The sequence below is a fragment of the Felis catus genome, chromosome F2 (assembly GCF_018350175.1).
Source record: "Felis catus isolate Fca126 chromosome F2, F.catus_Fca126_mat1.0, whole genome shotgun sequence".
NCBI classification, from domain to species: domain Eukaryota; kingdom Metazoa; phylum Chordata; class Mammalia; order Carnivora; family Felidae; genus Felis; species Felis catus.
In genome coordinates, this window is record NC_058385.1 from 71,680,129 (window position 1) to 71,692,661 (window position 12,533).

Consider the following 12,533-nt stretch of genomic DNA (forward strand, 5'->3'; position numbering starts at 1 on the left):
TTTTTCCTGGGTGTTTTGACGACTTCTCTCCTTCAGCTGCTTTGACAGAATCTGCCGGCTGCCGGCGGATGCAAAACAACCGTCTTCTTGTGCCTGGGCCGCTCTGTCTTCACTCCAGGCCACAGGGGAGAAAACGTGTCTTTGTGGCTTCCCTTCAATAGCTGTCTGAATCCAAACCCCTCGTGGGCTCTGGCAGGAGGAGCCCGCGAGACTGTGAATAGATGGTGTTGTTTGCTCCTCTTTGCAAAGCTGGCCTCTGGACATCCAGAAATGCATCCACAGCCCAGGCCTGGCGGTTTGGGGACAGATTCATGGGTGAGCTGGCAGGTGCCCCAGCCCATGGACAATTATTATCACTGGTGTGTGTGCAGCTCATTCAAGTCCATCTACAAAATGCTTTCAGAGCTGCTGGCTCACTCGCTTACCATTGACAGTGGACCTACTCTGTGCCTGGCACGGCCCTCGCCAATTGTAATCTCCCGGAGCCCAAAGGTTATGCTCCACCGGGGGTATTGTTCTAGTCTCTTTGTTTTACAACTGAGGAAACCAAGTCTCAAAAAAATAAGGTGACGTGCATACGGCCACACGGTTAAAATGTTATAGAGATCTACACCAATAGTTCCAGAAATGCTCAGGACCTCCTAAAAGACATCTTATTCTCTAAGTGACAGAGAAGGAACATGACACCCACCAGCCTAGATGTCGTGCGCTGTACCCCCCTCTCCCCACAGGTAAAGGAAAGGAGGAAATAGTTATTCCCTTTCCCTCACTTCATATCCCTCCTTCTCACACTCAACATCCAAAGGCCCTTTCACATAAAAAACAAAACAAAACAAAACAAAAAAAAAAACGGAGTTTGTTCCCAGGCTGACCCTGGCCTTCTTCACTAGAACAATCTGAACCCAAGCATCTCCAATGTCTTCATCTTGGCCTTGGCGGGACAATGTAAGAGACCCTAGGAAAATCCCCAAACTCGGGTAGCAAGGCTGACCTAGAACTATTAGCCAAAGGGACCTTTAGCAAGCCACCTCTCTGTGCCTCGTTTTCCCTCTGGTAGAATGGAGATGCTGATAATACCTCACAGGACGTTGGGAGGATAAAATGAGAACAAACAAAACAACTGGCTTTGGAGGGCACACCAGTAACACCAGTTACGTTCGAGCAGCAGCAGCTGCACGAATACTGGTAGAAGGGACAGTGAGGAGGGGAACACGGGTGATCTTACTCCTGCCCTGGTGGCCGGAAGCAGGAATCCTTTACTCGATCGACTGTACAACAGACATTCCGTGTGTGTTACCAGAAACAACGCATTATTCCAGAAACCCTCGCAGCTTCCACATCTGCAAAATGACTGGAGGTGTCGGCAGGGAGATGAGACATCTACCAGTTACTGCCAATATGCCAGATTGAGCCCATAGATTTTGTTTTATTTGGCACATAGCTTTAAAAAAAAAAGTGAGGCAGGATTTTAAAATTGGAAGTTCTAACAATAATGAGGCTATATTTATACAAGCAGCAATCAAGTAGGCTTGGATAGGGACTTCCTTCTTATACAGGGCAAGCAGTCTCCAGTTCACCACAGTCTCCACCACCCTCTATCACCTCATGAACACTGCAGCTCAGTGTCAGTTCCGGTTGTTATTGTCATTAGCTTGTCATTGTCCTGATAATGAACATTCCGTCCATGTGTTTAGGGTAACGCTAGCTGCTATAATTAACAAAGCCCAAAATGTGCGTGATTTAATGCAATAAACATTTATTTCATGGTCTTGTGACAGTCGCTGGTGCTGGTTTTCCTCCAGATGGTGATTTAGGGACCCAAGCTCCTTCCTTCCATCTTATGGTTCTGCCATCACTTAGGGCTTTGATGTTTGGTCTTCAGTCAGAGAATGGGAAAAAGGAGAGTAGAAAACCCCTATCTGCTTACTAAAAGCCCCAGCCTGGAGGGGACCTTTGTCACATCCTCACATACCTCATTAGTGTGCTCTTATTGGTAAGAACTAGCCACATGACCCCACTAGATGCCAGGTAGTCAGGGAAATGTACATTTCAACTGGATAGCCACCTCTGACAATAACTCTAGAGTACAAAAGGGGAGCACTCAGTTGTGTCTCTGCCACACCAAAGCTCCAGGAAAAACATGGGCAAATAAAATATAGACGGAGAGCTTTGTGATTTTTCTTACACTCACCTATTGCACTCATTTACATTCTGGGTTTGTTTTTTTTTTTTAATTTTAGAGAACTCTCCATAATTTCTCATAATTTTTTAAATTTTATTTAAATCCAAGTTAGTTAACACATAGTGTAATGATGGTTTCAGAAGTAGAATTTAGTGATTCATTCCCGACACATAACACCCACGTGCATCCCAACAAGTGCCCATCAGCCGTTTAGCCCATCGCCCCACAGACCTCCCCTCCAGCAACCCTCAGTTTGTTCTCTGTATTTAAGAGTCTTTTATGGTTTGCCTCCCTCTTTGTTTTTATCTTCTTTTTCCTTCCCTTCCCCTATGGTCTCCTGTGGTGTTTCTTAAATTCCACATATGAGTGAAATCATACGATATTTCTCCTTCTCTGACTTATTTTGCTTAGCATATTACATTCTAGTACCATCCATGTTGTTGCAAATGGCAAGATTTAATTCTTTTTGATGGCTGAGTAATATTCCATTGTATATAATATATGCCACATCTTCTTTATTCATTCCTTGGTTGATGGACGTTTGGGCTCTTTCCGTAACTTGGCTATTGTGGATAGAGCTGCTATAAACACTGGGGTGCATGTGTCCTTCAAATCAGCATTTTTGTATCCTTTGGATAAATACTTAGTGGTGCAATTGCTGGGTCATAGGGTAGCTCTATTTCTAATTTTTTGAAAAGCCTCTGTACTGGTTTCCAGAGCGGCTGCACCAGTATTCATTCTATCCCACGTGGGCACTGTAGTTTCTAATGTCTGGGCTGCAGGTCCTGGAGCAGAGCAGATTCTGATTCCACAGGGTGAGCCTGAGACTCGGCATTTATAATAAGGTCCCAGGTGATGCCATGAGGCTGATCTGTGAAACACGCTTTCAGTAGCAAGACTCTAGAATTCTAGCCTTCCTAGACCACCTGCCTCTCCTCCCAAACTTCAAGCCCCATCCTGTCTATGCTCCTGTAGGCTCGTTCGACTACCTCTGTCCCACTTCAAGGCAATTAGGTTTATTAATCTGAAATGACATTTATTAGTCTGTTTCCCCAATGGAGAATGAGCTCCTTGGGAGCAAAGACTGTATTATTCAGGCTCAATACATGTTTGCTGAAAAAACACATGAACATTTACTGAGAACCTAGCTATAGTGTATGCATACAGTGCTATATATTCCAAGATACATGGCCAATGCAGTGAACAAACTCTAAGTATTTGTCGTGTGCCCACCATGGTGACACAAGAGCTGGGAGCCACAAACGTGGCGGAAACATTCTGAGCTGAACAGGTTTTCTGCCTGGTTTGGATAATGAGGCAGAGAATGGGACTCAGACCAAACAAAAAGTCGGGGGGAATAATCAAGTGCCGTCTTACATGCTCCCCATGCAGAGAATCTGGAGAAGGAAGAATGGGGGAACTAACTGTTCTTTCTTTGCAGAATCAGCCACATATTCTCACTGGTGCCAACCAGACTCCTCTCATGTTACAGGCTGTGTTGTGTCCCCGTAAAATTTGTATGTTGAAGTCATAACCCCCAGGATCTCAGAATGTGGAGGCAGGGTCTTTCAAGAGCTAATTAAGTTATAATGAGGTGATCAGGGCGGGACCCAATCCAATATAACTGGTGTCCTTATAAGACCAGAGCAGGACACAGACACACAGAGAGGGGAAACCAAGTGAGGACGGAAAGAGAAGAAAGCCAACTACAAGCCAAGGAGAGAGGCCTCAGAAGAAAGCAACCCTGCAACACCTTGATCTTGGACTCGCACCTCCAATACCGTGAAGAAATAAATTCCTGTTGTGTCAGCAATATGGTCTGTGGTGCTTTGTTACAGCAGCTGGAGCAGACTAATACACCTTGTCCATTAACTTCCTGGCCAGTCAGGATCCTAACCTTGCAGAGCAGGTGAGAGAGGTGGCAGGCAGATGTTGGTTAAATACCTCTGTTGTGTCCGTGTTAGGCAACTCACCTCATCTTTAATCCTCAACACAACCATGTAGAATAAACAGCCATATTCTTTCCATTCTGCAGATGGAGGAAAGTGAGGTTTGGAGAGATGAAGAACTTCCCCCGCATCACGGTCAGAGAGAGTAGCCAAGGAAGCCAGGTTTATACCTGCCTCCATTTACCATAAAGCCCTAGACTCCTGAGGGCCCACATGGCCTCTCGCACAGTCAGCCCACAGACCTGTGGAGAAAAACAAAAGGCAAACTACGTACAGGTGCCAGAGAAAATACTTTCAACCGCTGTCTATCCGAACAGCAGTGCAGTTACTAAAACAAACATGATGCTATTCCAGAACAAAAAGGATGTAAGAAAATAGTGGGGCTCCAGCCTCAATACCCACATTTCTAACCTTTTAACACTAAACAGCCTCCGACAATAGTGAATTTTACTCATGCTCCGACTCTTTCCACTCAAGTTGGCTTTGTGAGTTGTTGGTTTTATCAAAATTGAGTGAGAGTGTGTTCAATACAATGTTGGATTCATTGGGGGAGAAAAAAGCAAAAGAAAAACCTCAGTCCTTCAATGCCAGGAGCTTACAAAGACATATAAACCGTGAGGACTTCCAAGGACTTACTCAGAAGCCGTTCTGCAAATGCATTTCTTGAACAAAGGGCCAATGTTCCTTTCAGGGAAGAACGCGGTACTGGTTTCCGGCATTTTTCTTTAAGTCATTTAGGACCATGCCAACAAACAAACATATACTTCTCCTGGGAGAAAGAATCTCATTCAACGCAGCTTACAAGAGTTCGATTATCGGGGACGGGGTGCTTCATGGCACGTGCCTCGCCAGCCGGGCCCCAAACGTACAGATCTGCTTACAGGGCTTTATTGATGGTGGCCACAGACAGATAGGAGCCTGTGGAGAGAACTGACACCCCATGGACGCGCATTGATCGGCATCATCCTAACCAACGCTCGGCTCTGCCAGAAAGACTGAAAAGTCCACCTTCTTCCTTGAAAAATTTGTTTCCTAAACATGTAAAAATATAGAAATAATACACCCGTGTCTATCAGGGTTGAGACTCTCTTCACTGTGACAATTCAAGGGTTTTGGAGAACCTGAGATAATAGAAAATTGAATGACATTAAGTGATGATTGACCCTTCAGCCAGATACCTATTTCAGCTTTTAATGAACTGGAAATATTACAGGGCGGGCTCTGAAAACACACAAGCGTTGGATTAAGACAGGCCATACGCAGCTCGGCTGCATACTAGCCATATGACCTTCAGTAAGTACCTAACCTCTCTAAGCTTCAGTATCTTTACCTCTAAAGCAAGGAAAATAATGCTACCTCCCAGGACCTATGGGCAGATGAAACCAGATTGCACAGGAGTGTTCAGACAATGCCTAGCATAAGGATAAACCCTTGAAATATGTTACCAGTTCTTCCTTTATTCCAAGGAACTGGTTTCACAAATACAGCATGTTTTGGGGCTCGTGGGTGGCTCAGCTTGGTTGAGCATCCGACTCTAGATTTCAGCTCAGGTCATGATCCCAGGGTGGGGGGATCAAGACCCACATCAGGCTCTGTGCTGACAGCATGGAGCCTGCTTGGATTCATTCTCTCTGTCTCTCTCTCTCTCTCTCTCTCTCTCTCTCTCTCTCTTTCCCTCCCTCCCTCTCCCCCACTCACACACTCTCCCTCTCTAAAATAAAAATAATAATAAAAATTTTTTTAAGTATAGATACAACATGTTTTAAAGTACAACCAATATTTAAGCACTACCTCTAACAGTACTGCTGAGTAAGGGATAGGTTGTCCCGCTCCAGCAGTTAGCAAGGGATGGATTTTCTCCTCACCCACATCTTGGCCTCTAAATTCATCCATTTATTCAAGTGTACTTATTGAGGACCCACTCGGTACCATACCAGCGTGCTGGAGCAGGGAAGGCCTCAGAGACGACTAAGAGAGTATCTGGGGGCTCCATGCAAAAGTGGGTGACAGATGTGTAGAAAACAACCCATACAACAGGCAGAAGAAAGCAGGGTTGTAATAGAGGAATAAGCACTACACGAAGAGAAGTCTGGCTGATCCCCTCAGTAGCACCCCATCCCCCAACACACATAGAATATACCATCACGGACCGGAAGTTTCACAGAAATTAGGACTTTGTTTTCTACGTTTTGCATGCTAGCCCTGAGCACACTTGGCTGGTGCTCACGGAGGTATCCAAAAAAAACCAGACTGTGTACTAAGTGAGTTGATAGCTATCTTAACCTGTTGTGACTAGAAGACAGTAGGTGTGGATGCCCCTGTCTTCTGGAACAGAGTGCAAGAGTAGGGCACATCGGTGGCCATCGAACACCTTCATGAGCGGGAGGGGTGGTGCTCAAGACAAAGGCCTAGGCGGAAGGTCCAGGTGTGGGGTCACCTATGTGGAGACAGGAACTGAAGTCAAGGGAGGCAGACATCCAGAAAGGAAAGGAACTGCTGAGAACCGGCACAGAAGAGAGCACAGGAGGCGCCTGCTCCATCACCGCTGAACCGAGGTGTAGACGAGGAGGGAAAGGCTGATCAACCACCATTCAGGAAACACCAGTGCAAAAGGCAGCCCTGGAGGGGACACACGTTCCCTGGGCTCCCAGCCCTGGTGGAAAACGTTATCTTCGTACGACCACACACTCCGACGGACCCTTCTCACACCCTAGCCCTCCCTCAGCTATTTGTGTGGACGCTGTGGTTTTCCTTTCTGACCCTTCTTATTGACATTTTGGAGGAAAAGGGGAAGAAAGCCAGGATGTCACAGAAGGACTGGGGTTGGCAGAGGGTGAGGGCCTTGACCGTAGGTGGTCTCTGGGGAGGCAACATGAGGCCATGGGAAGACCATAGACTTTTCAGCCTCCTGCTTCCTAGTGATATCAGCTGTTCTGTGACTCTTCAGTGCCCTCTGTTTCTGTATCTATCAAATGAACACACACATACATTTCAGTGTTCTCTAGACAATGCAATAAATCACTAATATGAAAACCTCTCACATCATGTCCGCTATGTAACAGGTACCCAGTAAATGGGAGCTTCCTTTCCTTTGGGCAAGCTTTGGAACTGCTCTGGGCCTTCACTCTTCCAGAAGGCATAGAGAATAAAAGAAAGTGCTACTCACATGGTTATTATTAGGACCCACTGGGTGGTATATAACGAATCTCTCTCCCCAATATGCTTCTGCCTCTCCTGGCTCTCCTGTTGGAACACCCAGATATAAACAAAAGAGTCTAGATTCTACTACTTACACATCTGTGAGAGATTTCTTAAAAAGAAGTGCATGTGTGATGGAAGGATGGGAAGATGATGGGATGGAGAGAGGGGTCTGACTTAATTTCTACAGATACAGAGTCTTCCAAATTCAAGCTGCTTCAACCTCTGAGTGGTCTCCTGAAATCATCCTGGGGGTCTGAGGACTATGAAAAGACCTTCTCCTTACTTTGTATACCCAAAAAACTAGCCATTCTTCATCAAGTCTTGTTTAGAAATGGTTGTGCTGTCTGAGAAAATTGGGTTCGACTTGCCATGCAGAATTTTGTTAATGGAGTTGCATAAACATAGCTCTTTATTAATCTAAATTACTGGCCTTCAGGGTGAGTTTATTTTATTTGCACACATGATCTTCAGTCCCTGGGAACGCTGAAGGACAAGCGTGTTCCAGTGAGAGCAAGCCTTTTGTGAACCACTTAGAAATGGACCCTCGGGAGGTGCTACATAAACAAAATGTAATGAATTGTTCCCCCTGTCAAAAACGAACAATTCATAATGTGCCCCTGAATGGAACCAACTGGTCCTCTTGTCAAACACTCTGTACTTTGATGTCTATTTCATTGGTTAGAAAAAAGAAGAAGAAAATAACAGTCCTTTTTAATGATATTTTTTTTCAGAGTAAAAAAGAGACAGAATAAACTCTCTGCTACCAAGCCACCAGCACCCTTCCTGGCCATTTGCGGAGGGGGCACTTTGGATATCTGAATTAGAGTTCTCCAACTAAAAAAGACTAGGATAATACAGTTAAAATATTCCTCACCAGTGCTGCAAACAAACTATTTATAACAGCAACAATATTCCTACAGTGGCCAGTGGGTGCAGTGAAAACAACAATAGTAATTACTAATATTTGTATCTCTCTGACGATGTTTCATATAGCATTACACGATATGATCTATACAACAACCACACAGGGTAGGTGCTATTATTCTCCAAATTTTATGAGTGAGAAAACAGAGGCAGAAAGAGATTAGGTGACTTATCCAAAATCACAAAGATAAACATATCATGGAACCAAGTATTCAAACCAAGGAACTCTGGGCCTCAGGATCATTCTTGAGCCACTCTAAGCCAAAGAATACTAGACTAGGAATGACAAAATATTCTTTACATAAAGATTCTGCTATTAACTCCCCACGTGACCTGAGGCAAGTTACAGAGAGACCTCAATTTTCCTACCTCTACAGCAAAAGGTTTTCGTGGGATGATTTCGGCATCAGTTGGGGTTCTCCGGTTGCGGGCAATCGAAACCCACTTTGGCTAAGTGAAGTTAAAGGAGGAGGAAGAAAAACAAGGAAGAATTCATTGGCAAGATATTTAATCAATGCACAGAATGGACAGAAGGCTAGAGGCTGGAGAGCCAGGCTTGGAAATAGAGCATGCATCAGGACAGAAATCAGCCTGGCATTTAGGATCTGCTTGAAAAGACTACTAAACCATCTCATAGAGGTGCCACCTCAGAAGTAAATGAGCCCCCCAAATTTTTTCCATTCTGTCATCCTTTAAGATTTAAAGTTCCACTGAAAAGTACATTGGCCTTGCTTGAGTCAAGTAACTACCCCTTGCCAGGGGAGGGGCGGGCACTTGATATAAAATCCCACCAATACTGCACCCACCAATGGGATTGGATTTCCAAAGAGAATCCGAGTCTTGTTAAGAAGGTACAGATTTCTTTATAAATCCACTGCTATATCAAGGGTCACTCTCAGATGAGTGTTAGATCAAATAAGATGTATATAAAATTTGAACTGGGTCCGGGGCACGTGGGTGGCTCACTCGGTTGAGCATATGACTCTTGATTTCAGCTCAGGTCACGATCTCACGGTTCTTGGGATTGAGCTCCTGTTGGACTCTGCACTGATAGTGCAGAGACTGCTTGGGATTCTCCCTCTGCCCCTTCTCTCTCTCTCTCTCTCTCTCTCTCTCTCTCTCTCCCTCCCTCCCTCCCTCCCTCCCTCAAAATAAATAAATAAACTTTAAAAAAATGTTTGAATTGGGCCAAATACATAGTCAAAGTGCCATAAATGTTGGAAGTCGTCATAGGAAGATGGTGACAGCTACTTCCCTGTTGCTTTTTCCACTGCTGTTGTCAATCTTAACCTAGAAACTTCTAGGGTTCAGTGAAGCAGCCAGGACTAGGTCAGGGGCTTTATGTCACCACGTCACTGATAGTCTGTCACTGCCACTTCCAGTTCAGTGGGGTGATCCTTGCTTCTCAGAGACACTGAGCACAGTAAGTTAAGCCCTTTGATGTGATTTCTCCTGCTAGAAATAGCATGGAGAACTAACTAGAAGGTAAACCATTAGGGTGGTTTTTGCAATATTTCAGATAAGAGATGAAATATGTCTAAACTGAGTCGAAGAAAACAGGAATGAAGAAGACAAAGCACACTCAACAGACACTTTAGAGATTGAACTGCCAGCACTCGAAGACATGGCAAATGACAGAGAAACATCAAGGATGACCCTGAAGTTGCTGGTACAGATGATTGGGTGGATAGAAAAACCATTGATGGTAGAAATACAAGAGCAGTTGGCAGCTTACAAGACAAGACCATTAACACAGTTTTGGGCATGTTGAATTTGAAGTTTCTGTGCACATTTCCAGAAGAGACATCTAGAAATCAGCTAAATACAAACATCTAAATCCTGGCACAGAGTTTGAGAATAGTATTTGGAATCAATCTACAGCAGCGTTAGTTTAAGCCATAGGTTTGCTTAACCAAGGAAGAGTTTGTGTTGAGAATGGGATGGATGGGGGGTTGTGAGGGGGGGGGGGACCAGGAACTGGAGGTAGGTCCCTGAGGTACAGGGAAGTAGGCAAGAAGTCCATTGGGAAGTGAAAAGGAAGAATCAGGAAGGAAGGAAGAAAACAAGGGGAGGAGTCATCGATGTCCAAGGTTTAGAGACAGTCTTAGCAGTAGTATGCAAATCTCAGAACACAATAGTACAAGGAGAAAAATCCAGGTAGAAGTCTGCTTTTGCAGGGGCCCTTGTGAAAGGGCAAAGCACTACACAATCCACTACATAATCAATCACACAGCCGATGGAAAGACTGACCATAACAAGATGAGGCTGGAGAGAAGGTGAGGACAGACTGTCAGAGTCTTATGGGCCATGATGAGTCTGGACTTGAAACGTAAGGCAGAAGAAAGGCATCAGGAGTTTCAAGCAAGAAGATGATATGATCAGGGGCACCTGGGTCGCTCAGTGGGTTAAGCATCCAACTTTGGCTCAGGTCATGATCTTGCAGTTTGAGTTCAAGCCCTGCATCCATCTCCACATTGATAGTAGGGAGCCTGCTTGGGATTCTCTCTCCCTCCCTCTCTCTCTCTGCCCCACCCCCACTTTTTCGCTCTCTCAAAATAAATAAACTTAAAAAAAAAAAAGATGATATGATTGGAATGAGCTTAGAACAAGCTGCAGGGTAGAGATTCCTAGAAGGTCAAGAGTGGATGCGGTGAGGGGCACCTGGGTGGCTCAGTCGGTTAAGCGTCTGACTTCGGCTCAGGTCATGATCTTGCAGTTCATGGATTTGAGCCCGGCGTTGGGCTCTGTGCTGCCGACTCAGAGCCTAGAGCCTGCTTCGGATTCTGTCTCCCTCCCTCTCTGCCTCTCCCCCACTTGTGTTCTGTCTCTCTCTCTAAAATAAACATTAAAAAATAATTTTTAAAAAAGAGTGGATGCAATGAAACCAGTTAGGAAACTCCTGCATAAATGTTGGAGTGATAAAAGCAGGTGGTGGTCCAAAGCATGAGCTCTAGGGTCCAACTGCCTAGATTTGATTCTTAGCTATGTCACTTCCAAGCGGTGAGGAAAATATTGAACTTCTTGGTACCTCAGTTTCCACATCTGAAGATAGGTTCACAAATGCCTCCTACTTCCAACGATGTTCTCAGGAGCAATTAAGTGCAATAATTGGCATATAGTACCCAAAACAGTGTTTGGTACCTAGTAAGGACTCCAAACGATCCCTCACCACTGTAGCCATGCAGTGCGAAATACCAGCCATCAGAACCTTGGAAGAGAAAATGGGGAAATGTGGATGAATTTAGGAGACTTTTTTGGTAGCAAGAACCACAGAACCATCAGCTAACTTCATGGGATTTGCCTTATTTGTAGGAAAGTAGTAGAAAATGAAATGGTAACTGGTAAAGGATAGTATTCTGTAAACAGGGTAGTTTTTAAGAAATTGTTACAAATTCAGATTTTGTAAAATGAACATGGAAGTCAAGGTCCAGATAAATAAACACACAATGTAAAAGTCTACATTTCTTGGAAAGGCTGTGAGAAGCCAACTGTAACCTTATCGGCAAATAGGCCCATTATGTGTGAAGCATTACCAATTGTTATGCTTGGCTTTTTGGAGAGATTTCCCACAACAACTGCTAAAGATACCAGTGATGAAGCAGAAAAGCTTGCAATGGTAAGAGCAATATCTCATTCTTCCCTTGACACTGAAGTCCAAGAATCTGGGATATTTTATTAGGGAGGATTAAAAAATATATGTGAAGGCAGAAAGCACATAGCACACTCCCTAGCTCATAGAAGCTGCTGAATAAATACTGTTTTCTTTCAATACATTTGATGATAATAATTACTTCCTTGTTGGTCGGCTAACATTACAAACCACTCAGGGACACACTAGGACACTGTGTGAGAGCTTCCTTAGCTACATATGTTCAGAATATGTCACTTTGCTTAAGAAGACAACAGCCCATCATTTGCCATATTCATTTTCATGGCAACATACTTTTTAAAAAAAATTTTTTTAATGTTTATTTATCTTTGAGAGAAAGACAGAGCATGAGCAGGAGAGAGGCAGAGAGAGAAGACACAGAATCCAAAGCAGGCTCCAGGCTCTGAGCTGTCAGCACAGAGCCCGACACGGGGCTCGAACTCACGAACCGCGAGATCATGACCTGAGCCGAAGCTGGACGCTTAAACAACTGAGCCACCCAGGCACTCCTGCAACGTATTTGATTAATGATAAAAATTATATTGGCTGCATATTTGTTAGAACTTAAATATATATAGATATATAGATATAGATATAGATATAGATATAGATATAGATATAGATACAT

The 12,533-nt window shown here is 44.3% G+C and overlaps 1 long non-coding RNA gene across 1 annotated transcript in view; it reads right to left on the reverse strand.

The window, feature by feature from the left end:
- Window positions 1–12,533, reverse strand: part of LOC111558539 — a 160,773-nt gene that overhangs the window by 13,782 nt on the left and 134,458 nt on the right. Inside the window, exon 14 of the long non-coding RNA XR_006592220.1 lies at window positions 4,156–4,373. This is a non-coding gene — a long non-coding RNA (uncharacterized LOC111558539). The remainder of the gene's footprint in view (window positions 1–4,155; window positions 4,374–12,533) is intronic.